The following is a 12,614-nucleotide window of genomic DNA, read 5'->3' as shown; positions in this document are numbered from 1 at the left end:
TGGGAAAGGTTGCTTTGGACAATCTCATTTGTTGCTAGCTTGCTGAAGAAGAGTATCAACTAGTTCATGAGCCGAAATGCCCGTGTCGAGATTTTAAATGTGTGTCCTTGTTCTGTTTCCTTGTTACTTGCGTGTTTGTGTGTGCACTGGGCTTCTGTCTTTCAGGAGTTGGCAGTTTCCGTAGTGTAGCGGTTCTCACGTTCGCTTAACATGCGAAAGGTCCCCGGTTCGAGACTGGGCGGGAACTTCTGCGTCTTTCCTCGGTTTTCGTCCAATGGCAATCCTCTCGAGAGTAGTTAAAGTCCCATGTAGTCCCAATGTCCCAAGAAGTCCCATGATTCAGTGGAGTTGACATGTCATTCTTTGAAATGGGAAGTCAGCTACCCTGGTGCGACTTGTGCGGATTCGCCTTTTAAGCCGTTCCGTTGTTTCTACCAGTCGGTAGAATCCCGTTCAGCAAGATTACCATGAATGTCATGGGCCAAGGACCTTTGTTACTTCTGAGACCTTCAGACCAGTCCTTCGCGATCCTGGTCCCACCTGCCCTGCCCTGCCCTGCATGTTTGAGATGTTTCCCTGCTCCAACACACCCGATTCAAATAAGTGGGTCGTTATGTAGCTCTCTAGAAGCCTGGTAACCAACATGCATTTGAATCAGGTGTGTTGGAGCCAAGAAACCTCTAAAAACATGCAGGACAGGGGTTCCCTGAGGACAGGGTTAAGAACCACTGATCTAAATTATGCTGGCCTGAGGACAAGGGTTGAGAACCACTGCCTTAGACCGTCTCAGTGCCCGCTGACTTGTTGAAGAACCATATCAACTGGTTCATGAGCCCAAATGCCCATTTGACATGATAAAGGCGTGTCCTCGTTCTGTGTCCTTGTTTGTGTGGGTGTGGAGTGATATTCTGTTGTTGGTTAGGAAGAAGTTTCCGTAGTGTAGTGGTTATCACGTTCGCCTCACACGCGAAAGGTCCCCGGTTCGAGACCGGGCGGAAACACGTCCCCTTTTATCAGCAGTCTCGTAAATAATTGATGCATTGTCGACAGTTACGAGTTTGTTGGAGTACCCTGGTGCCACATGCTCCGTCCTTTTCTGTAGAGCTTGGTAAGGGTCCAATCAGGTCTAACGCATGCAGAGCAGGGAAACCTGAGGTCCAGGATTGGGAAAGGTTGCTTTGGACAATCTCATTTGTTGCTAGCTTGCTGAAGAAGAGTATCAACTAGTTCATGAGCCGAAATGCCCATGTCGAGATTTTAAATGTGTGTCCTTCTTCTGTTTCCTTGTTACTTGCGTGTTTGTGTGTGCACTGGGCTTCTGTCTTTCAGGAGTTGGCAGATTCCGTAGTGTAGCGGTTCTCACGTTCGCTTAACACGCGAAAGGTCCCTGGTTCGAGACCGGGCGGAAACTTCTGCGTCTTTCCTCGGTTTTCGTCCAATGGCGATCCTCTCGAGAGTAGTTAATGTCCCATGTAGTCCCAATGTCCCAAGAAGTCCCATGATTCAGTGGAGTTGACATGTCATTCTTTGAAATGGGAAGTCAGCTACCCTGGTGCGACTTGTGCGGATTCGCCTTTTAAGCCGTTCCGTTGTTTCTACCAGTCGGTAGAATCCCGTTCAGCAAGATAACCATGAATGTCATGGGCCAAGGACCTTTGTTACTTCTGAGACCTTCAGACCAGTCGTTCGCGATCCTGGTCCCACCTGCCCTGCCCTGCCCTGCATGTTTGAGATGTTTCCCTGCTCCAACACACCCGATTCAAATAAGTGGGTCGTTATGTAGCTCTCTAGAAGCCTGGTAACCAACATGCATTTGAATCAGGTGTGTTGGAGCCAAGAAACCTCTAAAAACATGCAGGACAGGGGTTCCCTGAGGACAGGGTTAAGAACCACTGATCTAAATTATGCTGGCCTGAGGACAAGGGTTGAGAACCACTGCCTTAGACCGTCTCAGTGCCCGCTGACTTGTTGAAGAACCATATCAACTGGTTCATGAGCCCAAATGCCCATTTGACATGATAAAGGCGTGTCCTCGTTCTGTGTCCTTGTTTGTGTGGGTGTGGAGTGAGATTCTGTTGTTGGTTAGGAAGAAGTTTCCGTAGTGTAGCGGTTATCACGTTCGCCTCACACGCGAAAGGTCCCCGGTTCGAGACTGGGCGGAAACACGTCCCCTTTTATCAGCAGTCTCGTAAATAAATGATGCATTGTCGACAGTTACGAGTTTGTTGGAGTACCCTGGTGCCACATGCTCCGTCCTTTTCTGTAGAGCTTGGTAAGGGTCCAATAAGGTCTAACGCATGCAGAGCAGGGAAACCTGAGGTCCAGGATTGGGAAAGGTTGCTTTGGACAATCTCATTTGTTGCTAGCTTGCTGAAGAAGAGTATCAACTAGTTCATGAGCCGAAATGCCCGTGTCGAGATTTTAAATGTGTGTCCTTGTTCTGTTTCCTTGTTACTTGCGTGTTTGTGTGTGCACTGGGCTTCTGTCTTTCAGGAGTTGGCAGTTTCCGTAGTGTAGCGGTTCTCACGTTCGCTTAACATGCGAAAGGTCCCCGGTTCGAGACTGGGCGGGAACTTCTGCGTCTTTCCTCGGTTTTCGTCCAATGGCAATCCTCTCGAGAGTAGTTAAAGTCCCATGTAGTCCCAATGTCCCAAGAAGTCCCATGATTCAGTGGAGTTGACATGTCATTCTTTGAAATGGGAAGTCAGCTACCCTGGTGCGACTTGTGCGGATTCGCCTTTTAAGCCGTTCCGTTGTTTCTACCAGTCGGTAGAATCCCGTTCAGCAAGATTACCATGAATGTCATGGGCCAAGGACCTTTGTTACTTCTGAGACCTTCAGACCAGTCCTTCGCGATCCTGGTCCCACCTGCCCTGCCCTGCCCTGCATGTTTGAGATGTTTCCCTGCTCCAACACACCCGATTCAAATAAGTGGGTCGTTATGTAGCTCTCTAGAAGCCTGGTAACCAACATGCATTTGAATCAGGTGTGTTGGAGCCAAGAAACCTCTAAAAACATGCAGGACAGGGGTTCCCTGAGGACAGGGTTAAGAACCACTGATCTAAATTATGCTGGCCTGAGGACAAGGGTTGAGAACCACTGCCTTAGACCGTCTCAGTGCCCGCTGACTTGTTGAAGAACCATATCAACTGGTTCATGAGCCCAAATGCCCATTTGACATGATAAAGGCGTGTCCTCGTTCTGTGTCCTTGTTTGTGTGGGTGTGGAGTGATATTCTGTTGTTGGTTAGGAAGAAGTTTCCGTAGTGTAGTGGTTATCACGTTCGCCTCACACGCGAAAGGTCCCCGGTTCGAGACCGGGCGGAAACACGTCCCCTTTTATCAGCAGTCTCGTAAATAATTGATGCATTGTCGACAGTTACGAGTTTGTTGGAGTACCCTGGTGCCACATGCTCCGTCCTTTTCTGTAGAGCTTGGTAAGGGTCCAATCAGGTCTAACGCATGCAGAGCAGGGAAACCTGAGGTCCAGGATTGGGAAAGGTTGCTTTGGACAATCTCATTTGTTGCTAGCTTGCTGAAGAAGAGTATCAACTAGTTCATGAGCCGAAATGCCCATGTCGAGATTTTAAATGTGTGTCCTTGTTCTGTTTCCTTGTTACTTGCGTGTTTGTGTGTGCACTGGGCTTCTGTCTTTCAGGAGTTGGCAGATTCCGTAGTGTAGCGGTTCTCACGTTCGCTTAACACGCGAAAGGTCCCTGGTTCGAGACCGGGCGGAAACTTCTGCGTCTTTCCTCGGTTTTCGTCCAATGGCGATCCTCTCGAGAGTAGTTAATGTCCCATGTAGTCCCAATGTCCCAAGAAGTCCCATGATTCAGTGGAGTTGACATGTCATTCTTTGAAATGGGAAGTCAGCTACCCTGGTGCGACTTGTGCGGATTCGCCTTTTAAGCCGTTCCGTTGTTTCTACCAGTCGGTAGAATCCCGTTCAGCAAGATAACCATGAATGTCATGGGCCAAGGACCTTTGTTACTTCTGAGACCTTCAGACCAGTCGTTCGCGATCCTGGTCCCACCTGCCCTGCCCTGCCCTGCATGTTTGAGATGTTTCCCTGCTCCAACACACCCGATTCAAATAAGTGGGTCGTTATGTAGCTCTCTAGAAGCCTGGTAACCAACATGCATTTGAATCAGGTGTGTTGGAGCCAAGAAACCTCTAAAAACATGCAGGACAGGGGTTCCCTGAGGACAGGGTTAAGAACCACTGATCTAAATTATGCTGGCCTGAGGACAAGGGTTGAGAACCACTGCCTTAGACCGTCTCAGTGCCCGCTGACTTGTTGAAGAACCATATCAACTGGTTCATGAGCCCAAATGCCCATTTGACATGATAAAGGCGTGTCCTCGTTCTGTGTCCTTGTTTGTGTGGGTGTGGAGTGATATTCTGTTGTTGGTTAGGAAGAAGTTTCCGTAGTGTAGTGGTTATCACGTTTGCCTCACACGCGAAAGGTCCCCGGTTCGAGACCGGGCGGAAACACGTCCCCTTTTATCAGCAGTCTCGTAAATAATTGATGCATTGTCGACAGTTACGAGTTTGTTGGAGTACCCTGGTGCCACATGCTCCGTCCTTTTCTGTAGAGCTTGGTAAGGGTCCAATCAGGTCTAACGCATGCAGAGCAGGGAAACCTGAGGTCCAGGATTGGGAAAGGTTGCTTTGGACAATCTCATTTGTTGCTAGCTTGCTGAAGAAGAGTATCAACTAGTTCATGAGCCGAAATGCCCATGTCGAGATTTTAAATGTGTGTCCTTCTTCTGTTTCCTTGTTACTTGCGTGTTTGTGTGTGCACTGGGCTTCTGTCTTTCAGGAGTTGGCAGATTCCGTAGTGTAGCGGTTCTCACGTTCGCTTAACACGCGAAAGGTCCCTGGTTCGAGACCGGGCGGAAACTTCTGCGTCTTTCCTCGGTTTTCGTCCAATGGCGATCCTCTCGAGAGTAGTTAATGTCCCATGTAGTCCCAATGTCCCAAGAAGTCCCATGATTCAGTGGAGTTGACATGTCATTCTTTGAAATGGGAAGTCAGCTACCCTGGTGCAACTTGTGCGGATTCGCCTTTTAAGCCGTTCCGTTGTTTCTACCAGTCGGTAGAATCCCGTTCAGCAAGATTACCATGAATGTCATGGGCCAAGGACCTTTGTTACTTCTGAGACCTTCAGACCAGTCGTTCGCGATCCTGGTCCCACCTGCCCTGCCCTGCATGTTTGAGATGTTTCCCTGCTCCAACACACCCGATTCAAATAAGTGGGTCGTTATGTAGCTCTCTAGAAGCCTGGTAACCAACATGCATTTGAATCAGGTGTGTTGGAGCCAAGAAACCTCTGAAAACATGCAGGACAGGGGTTCCCTGAGGACAGGGTTAAGAACCACTGATCTAAATTATGCTGGCCTGAGGACAAGGGTTGAGAACCACTGCCTTAGACCGTCTCAGTGCCCGCTGACTTGTTGAAGAACCATATCAACTGGTTCATGAGCCCAAATGCCCATTTGACATGATAAAGGCGTGTCCTCGTTCTGTGTCCTTGTTTGTGTGGGTGTGGAGTGATATTCTGTTGTTGGTTAGGAAGAAGTTTCCGTAGTGTAGTGGTTATCACGTTTGCCTCACACGCGAAAGGTCCCCGGTTCGAGACCGGGCGGAAACACGTCCCCTTTTATCAGCAGTCTCGTAAATAATTGATGCATTGTCGACAGTTACGAGTTTGTTGGAGTACCCTGGTGCCACATGCTCCGTCCTTTTCTGTAGAGCTTGGTAAGGGTCCAATCAGGTCTAACGCATGCAGAGCAGGGAAACCTGAGGTCCAGGATTGGGAAAGGTTGCTTTGGACAATCTCATTTGTTGCTAGCTTGCTGAAGAAGAGTATCAACTAGTTCATGAGCCGAAATGCCCATGTCGAGATTTTAAATGTGTGTCCTTCTTCTGTTTCCTTGTTACTTGCGTGTTTGTGTGTGCACTGGGCTTCTGTCTTTCAGGAGTTGGCAGATTCCGTAGTGTAGCGGTTCTCACGTTCGCTTAACACGCGAAAGGTCCCTGGTTCGAGACCGGGCGGAAACTTCTGCGTCTTTCCTCGGTTTTCGTCCAATGGCGATCCTCTCGAGAGTAGTTAATGTCCCATGTAGTCCCAATGTCCCAAGAAGTCCCATGATTCAGTGGAGTTGACATGTCATTCTTTGAAATGGGAAGTCAGCTACCCTGGTGCAACTTGTGCGGATTCGCCTTTTAAGCCGTTCCGTTGTTTCTACCAGTCGGTAGAATCCCGTTCAGCAAGATTACCATGAATGTCATGGGCCAAGGACCTTTGTTACTTCTGAGACCTTCAGACCAGTCGTTCGCGATCCTGGTCCCACCTGCCCTGCCCTGCATGTTTGAGATGTTTCCCTGCTCCAACACACCCGATTCAAATAAGTGGGTCGTTATGTAGCTCTCTAGAAGCCTGGTAACCAACATGCATTTGAATCAGGTGTGTTGGAGCCAAGAAACCTCTGAAAACATGCAGGACAGGGGTTCCCTGAGGACAGGGTTAAGAACCACTGATCTAAAGCATGCTGGCCTGAGGACAAGGGTTGAGAACCACTGCCTTAGACCGTCTCAGTGCCCGCTGACTTGTTGAAGAACCATATCAACTGGTTCATGAGCCCAAATGCCCATTTGACATGATAAAGGCGTGTCCTCGTTCTGTGTCCTTGTTTGTGTGGGTGTGGAGTGATATTCTGTTGTTGGTTAGGAAGAAGTTTCCGTAGTGTAGTGGTTATCACGTTCGCCTCACACGCGAAAGGTCCCCGGTTCGAGACCGGGCGGAAACATGTCCCCTTTTATCAGCAGTCTCGTAAATAATTGATGCATTGTCGACAGTTACGAGTTTGTTGGAGTACCCTGGTGCCACATGCTCCGTCCTTTTCTGTAGAGCTTGGTAAGGGTCCAATCAGGTCTAACGCATGCAGAGCAGGGAAACCTGAGGTCCAGGATTGGGAAAGGTTGCTTTGGACAATCTCATTTGTTGCTAGCTTGCTGAAGAAGAGTATCAACTAGTTCATGAGCCGAAAGGCCCATGTCAAGATTTTAAATGTGTGTCCTTGTTCTGTTACATTTACATTTATTCATTTAGCAGACGCTTTTATCCAAAGCGACTTCCAAGAGAGAGCTTTACAAAGTGCATAGGTCACTGATCATAACAACAAGATAGCCAAAAAACATCGCGAGTAGCCAAAATATGAAGCACACATTGTGAACAACCAAAGTAAGTGCCAAAGGGAAGAACCATAAGAGCATGTAGTTAAACAAGTTACAATTAAACAACATGAACAGCTATAAGTGCAAGTGTACCTGTAAAAAAATAAAATAATAATAAATCAATATATCACAGCGAGAACAAAAATTTACATCAGTTACCACTAACCACAAGAGCAACAAGTCTCTAAGCAAGAGTCATTGTGATCCTTGAGGAAACTAACATCGGGTCAAGCGAACCGTTCCTAAGTACCGTTGTACTCCCGGAACAAGTGCGTCTTGAGCCTTTTCTTGAAGGTGGAGAGACAGTCAGTGTCTCTGATGGAGGTGGGGAGTTGATTCCACCACTGGGGGGCCAGACAGGAGAAGAGCTTGTGTTGGGACCGGGCGGTCTTGAGCGGTGGGACCACCAGGCGGTTGTCTGAAGAAGACCTTAGGTGAAGGGTGGGGGTGTAAGGCTGCAGGAGAGACTTGATGTAGACGGGTGCAGTCCCGTTCACTGCTCGGAAGGTCAATACCAGGGTCTTGAATCTGATACGGGCCATGATAGGTAGCCAGTGGAGAGAGATGAGGAGCGGGTAACATGGGAGCGTCTGCGTAGATTGTAGACCAGGCGGGCCGCCGCGTTCTGAATCCTCTGAAGAGGGCGGGTTGCACATGCTGGGAGACCAGCGAGCAGCGAGTTGCAATAGTCCAACTTGGAGAGGACGAGTGCTTGGACTAGCAGCTGGGTGGAGTGCTCAGACAGGTATCTCCTGATCTTATAGATCAAACATTCTTTATTATATTCAGTACATTTCAAACTGTAAATGTAATAAACAGACAGACCTCTTCAGTACAGATACTCACTTGAATCTTAAATGTATTCACTGTAACAAAAACAGCCTACTTTAAGAAGGCACACTTTTAACTAACTTATGGCTATGCAGGAATTAGAAAACAACAATGACAGTTTATCAATGATACAAGAAACATCATTCATAGATAGCATATTTCTCTATTGGACAAAAACACCACACCATGTATGTCCACACCGTCATCTGAATCAGACGAATGTACGTAACCGTTCACGTATGTGACATCTGACGACATACACTGTGGGTTTTCTAAAGGTCTGTAACACAAAAGAGGTTGATGTTTTAAAACACTTTACAATAAGGGTGCATTAATGAGCATTCATTAAATTGATCATAGAAACAAACTATGGATACTTACATGACTATGTCCATTACTATGTCCGTAACTTCTTCAGAAGAGGAGTCTTCTTCATTAGACAAGTGGCCAGAGGTTAAACTATAATGGCTGCTGTCATCACTCATGTCATCATGGCTGATTTCCCCTTGATTAGAGGGATGTTTGGATTTTTTGCTGCGTTTCCAGTTCCCGTTTTCCAGATTTCTGTCAACTATACCCGGCGTATTCTCGTGGTCCTCAGTCTTCTGAAACGATGACGTTGCGTGTGGGGACATGCTCACCTCAGGCACCTGGTCATCTTCTTCTTCAGTATCAGCGACCCCGGCCGGTCTACTGTTGATCGTTTGTTGTCTGTGGATAAATGTGTCATGCCTATGTCGGGGCTGGTATACGTGGACTCCGTTGTCTGGTAATCTTTGATGAAAGCGTTGTGAGCGGGTAGGGTAATCACGTCGGCCATCTCGCCGATACGACGACACACCGTCAGCATCACCTATTGAATAGGATCATCAAACAAAAAAAATGTGGGACGATTACTAAGTTTGTGTGGGACATGTTACCAAAACTAAAGTACACATTTAAAATTGGGTGCTACCACTTCATTTGTTTTTGAGGGGAATCATTGCATCTTGATTGAATTAAGGTTAAGAAATAGGCTAATATAAATTGGCCGTGACATTATCAACAAATGTAGGCTGTTTTGTAAGCTACTGAGAAAATAATTAAGCTTGTTTACTATATCATTCTCATTTTTAAAAGGTATACATGTATTGTATATATATTGTTCCATATTGTTTATGAAATGTCTAAGTCAATTTAGATTATGTAGGCCTAGCTTAATAATATAACCAAGAATTACAAGTAATATCCAACACAGGGAATGTACAAAATACTTTTAATGTAATTGAGACAAAATGAAATTTTACTGGGTCTGAGGTTGCCACTTGCATACGAATGGGAAGCTAAAACAAACAGAGGATAGACTTGTGTTAGTCAATGCATGTTGTAGGCATATAGCTTCATATTATAACCCAAGGGGGTTATAAAGGTATATTATGCAGTGTACATAATGCTCTGTACACTTACACATCAAGCAAAATAACACTACAATAAAACAGCTTAGGAATACACAGGGTTGAAGACAGCTGGACAGTAGAGTAGCCTTATTCTAGAAATAAATGTAAAAACAAAATGAAAATTTATCGGGTTGGGGGTTTCCTATCGGATATGAACGGCGACCTTTAAATGAGGAATGAGACTTGTATCAGAGCATGTCCTTACAGTATACAGCATTTTACAAGCGCTATGACAATTCTTTCAATACTTTACAATAAGTTCTACAGCTGTATATGTAATTTAAAACATGGCGGCGCCCAGTTCTTTTATATAACCCAGGCATAAAATGGGTTGGCCCCCCTCTGTCAATTTTTTAAAACAAATTGCTTCAAGAGAGTCAAACCGTAACCTCACCTCTAGTTGTAATATTTCGCCAAGGCGAAGGGGCCCTCTGTGGGGGTTCAGATCTTCCTCCGTAATCCTGTTCGTCTAATATTCAAGGGAGAAAAATTATACAAAAGTATAGACAGCGTCGCCTGCATTATCAATTTATATTTAGGAAGCATATATAGGCTATTTAGGTAGATATATCTACCTAAATATACCTAAAAAGCCTATATATGCTTCCTAAATATATATGCTAAATATGCTTCCAGAGAGTCCAAATTTTAAGCTCACCCATAGTTGTAATTCTCCGTGAGAATTCAGATCTCCGTTGTCCGTAATTATTGTACATGTTTGTAGAAAAATACCTTTCTGTCATAACATATGGTCACACAAGGTAATCTGTTTGCATGTAGCCTTTTTGTGGCACTTATAGGGGCTCATGTAGGAGGGTCAACGTGCCTCAACCGACGTCGTTTCAATAGAATGTGTATTTCAGCTGTTTCCCAATTGTCAAAATGTCTGCTCAAAAAAGATAAAGAATTTGTTCCTTATTCTAAATGGGCTGGTTGGGAAAACTTGAGATGTCGCCACAACGAATGTCTTTTGGACAACCATGGTCAACTGTCTGTACATGACATTGTCATAAAATCCACACCAATATTCAAGGCGCATAAGTAGGATAAACATTCACATGTGCATTTTTGGGCTTCAAATGCATGGCATAAAAAAGGTAAAACAAAGGGATAATTAATAATAAGAATATCTTTATTTGTCATTGCACAAGTACAACGAAATTCAGGTAGGAACTCAGGATGATACTGTAGGAGACAGTTGAAAAATATAAAACAGAATATATTCTCAGCTGCGCGTAAACGCCAGTCTGGCAGCCTCACTTTTCGTCTCCTCTCATTTCAGTCTTATACTCCAGCCCGTGGGGGAGATAAGATACCTAAAGTTAAGATTTATATATGTTTATTGTATGCACCTTCCTGCCAAAGCAATTGTCAAAATGTCTCTGCTCAAAAAAGATAAAGAATTTGTTCCTTATTCTAAATGGGCTGGTTGGGAAAACTTGAGATGTCGCCACAACGAATGTCTTTTGGACAACCATGGTCAACTGTCTGTACATGACATTGTCATAAAATCCACACCAATATTCAAGGCGCATAAGTAGGATAAACATTCACATGTGCATTTTTGGGCTTCAAATGCATGGCATAAAAAAGGTAAAACAAAGGGATAATTAATAATAAGAATATCTTTATTTGTCATTGCACAAGTACAACGAAATTCAGGTAGGAACTCAGGATGATACTGTAGGAGACAGTTGAAAAATATAAAACAGAATATATTCTCAGCTGCGCGTAAACGCCAGTCTGGCAGCCTCACTTTTCGTCTCCTCTCATTTCAGTCTTATACTCCAGCCCGTGGGGGAGTTAAGATACTTAAATTTAAGATTTCTATATGTTTATTGTATGCACCTTCCTGCCAAAGCAAATTCCGTGTCTGTGCAAACTTTGTGTAATTTAAAATGGGACAAGGTGGATTTTTGAAGTTGATAGAACAGACATAATTCTCATTAAAGACTGAAGGCGACTGTAGAAAGGATAATGATAAAAAATGGGTTAAAAATTTGTGAACTATTAACTGAACTCATGTAGAAAGTTGCCCAACACTTGATGGCAGTTAAGATAAGATAACAACTTGGGGCCTGAGCTGATATATCCAACAAATGCAGAACACAAAGGTACCCTTAGGCTATTTCGTAAGAGGCAGCCGGCTGCCTTGAATCTGAGAATGCCATTGGTTGCTTCAAATCATCCGGGAAGCAGGCTACGGAATACAACTCCGGCTACGGGAGTCTGTTTGTCATTACTGTAGCACAGTCCACAGACAAAGCACAGTACCATCTCACACCTTCTCCTACCCCCGACAAGGAGAGGGTCTTCCCCCTTTGTCCTTTTCCCAGAGCAGAAGCTTCAAAGCTTCTGGCCCAGCATGGGGTCAGAAACAGAGGCCACACGGCTCACAGTATCAGACAAAGGATTTATAAGGAAGAACTTTCTTATGTGGATTTACAAACATATTCTCAAGGACTACATGGCTCATGGACACTATTTCAATGACAGTAGTTGATGTGTTATAATGTGTGTTTTTTTCTCATTTACTTAGAACATTGTTTAATTGAGGTTTGATTATAACTTCCCTTCAAGGATAGTTAAGTCAGCCAATCTTGATATCAAAATGATTGTACCATACTAACAAAACCATTTATGAATGTTGTATTGTTATATTCTGAAGTTTAAGCATTCCATGGACAGTTTGAAATAACAGAACTCAAAAGGTACAGATACTTCACACCTAGGCAGATATCAGGACGACGCCCAGGTGGGGGGGAACTGACCAATGGAAGAGGTCACCTTCACGGAGACCCCCCCCTTGTTCTTTGGATTATAAAACCCCCAAACGTACAATCACCCTCGCTTGTTCGTAGGATTAAAACTGAGGTGAACCGGTCACTCTCTAACCTATTCCTCTCAATCGGCACATTCACTGAGCGCCCGGAACTTTGACGAGAGATTCCGCTTTCTATTCGTTGGACATAACGAACCTTTGACTCTTTCTTCAAACCGACAAAAGTAACTACGATTTGCAATATTTCTTACTTGTGATATATTGGCATGTTGTGATTAAATTGTTGATGTTTGTTTGTATTTTACAATTTAGCTGACTTAACCCTTG

At 44.9% G+C, this 12,614-nt stretch overlaps 8 non-coding genes across 8 annotated transcripts; all 8 read left to right on the top strand.

The window, feature by feature from the left end:
* Window positions 1-174: 174 nt before the first annotated feature.
* Window positions 175-247, top strand: trnav-aac (transfer RNA valine (anticodon AAC)). Its single transcript has one exon. It is a non-coding gene; the product is annotated as a tRNA-Val (tRNA).
* A 681-nt stretch (window positions 248-928) lies between these two features.
* On the top strand, window positions 929-1,001 carry trnav-cac (transfer RNA valine (anticodon CAC)). Its single transcript has one exon. It is a non-coding gene; the product is annotated as a tRNA-Val (tRNA).
* Window positions 1,002-2,092: 1,091 nt separating this feature from the next.
* Window positions 2,093-2,165, top strand: trnav-cac (transfer RNA valine (anticodon CAC)). The gene has a single exon. It is a non-coding gene; the product is annotated as a tRNA-Val (tRNA).
* Window positions 2,166-2,502: 337 nt separating this feature from the next.
* Window positions 2,503-2,575, top strand: trnav-aac (transfer RNA valine (anticodon AAC)). Its single transcript has one exon. It is a non-coding gene; the product is annotated as a tRNA-Val (tRNA).
* Window positions 2,576-3,256: 681 nt separating this feature from the next.
* Window positions 3,257-3,329, top strand: trnav-cac (transfer RNA valine (anticodon CAC)). The gene has a single exon. It is a non-coding gene; the product is annotated as a tRNA-Val (tRNA).
* Window positions 3,330-4,420: 1,091 nt separating this feature from the next.
* Window positions 4,421-4,493, top strand: trnav-cac (transfer RNA valine (anticodon CAC)). The gene has a single exon. It is a non-coding gene; the product is annotated as a tRNA-Val (tRNA).
* A 1,086-nt stretch (window positions 4,494-5,579) lies between these two features.
* On the top strand, window positions 5,580-5,652 carry trnav-cac (transfer RNA valine (anticodon CAC)). The gene has a single exon. It is a non-coding gene; the product is annotated as a tRNA-Val (tRNA).
* Window positions 5,653-6,738: 1,086 nt separating this feature from the next.
* On the top strand, window positions 6,739-6,811 carry trnav-cac (transfer RNA valine (anticodon CAC)). Its single transcript has one exon. It is a non-coding gene; the product is annotated as a tRNA-Val (tRNA).
* Window positions 6,812-12,614: the final 5,803 nt, after the last annotated feature.

Source organism: Osmerus mordax, chromosome 17, assembly GCF_038355195.1.
Source record: "Osmerus mordax isolate fOsmMor3 chromosome 17, fOsmMor3.pri, whole genome shotgun sequence".
Classification (NCBI taxonomy): domain Eukaryota; kingdom Metazoa; phylum Chordata; class Actinopteri; order Osmeriformes; family Osmeridae; genus Osmerus; species Osmerus mordax.
The sequence above is the reverse complement of the archived record's forward strand: the minus strand, read 5'-3'. Positions and strand labels throughout refer to the sequence as shown.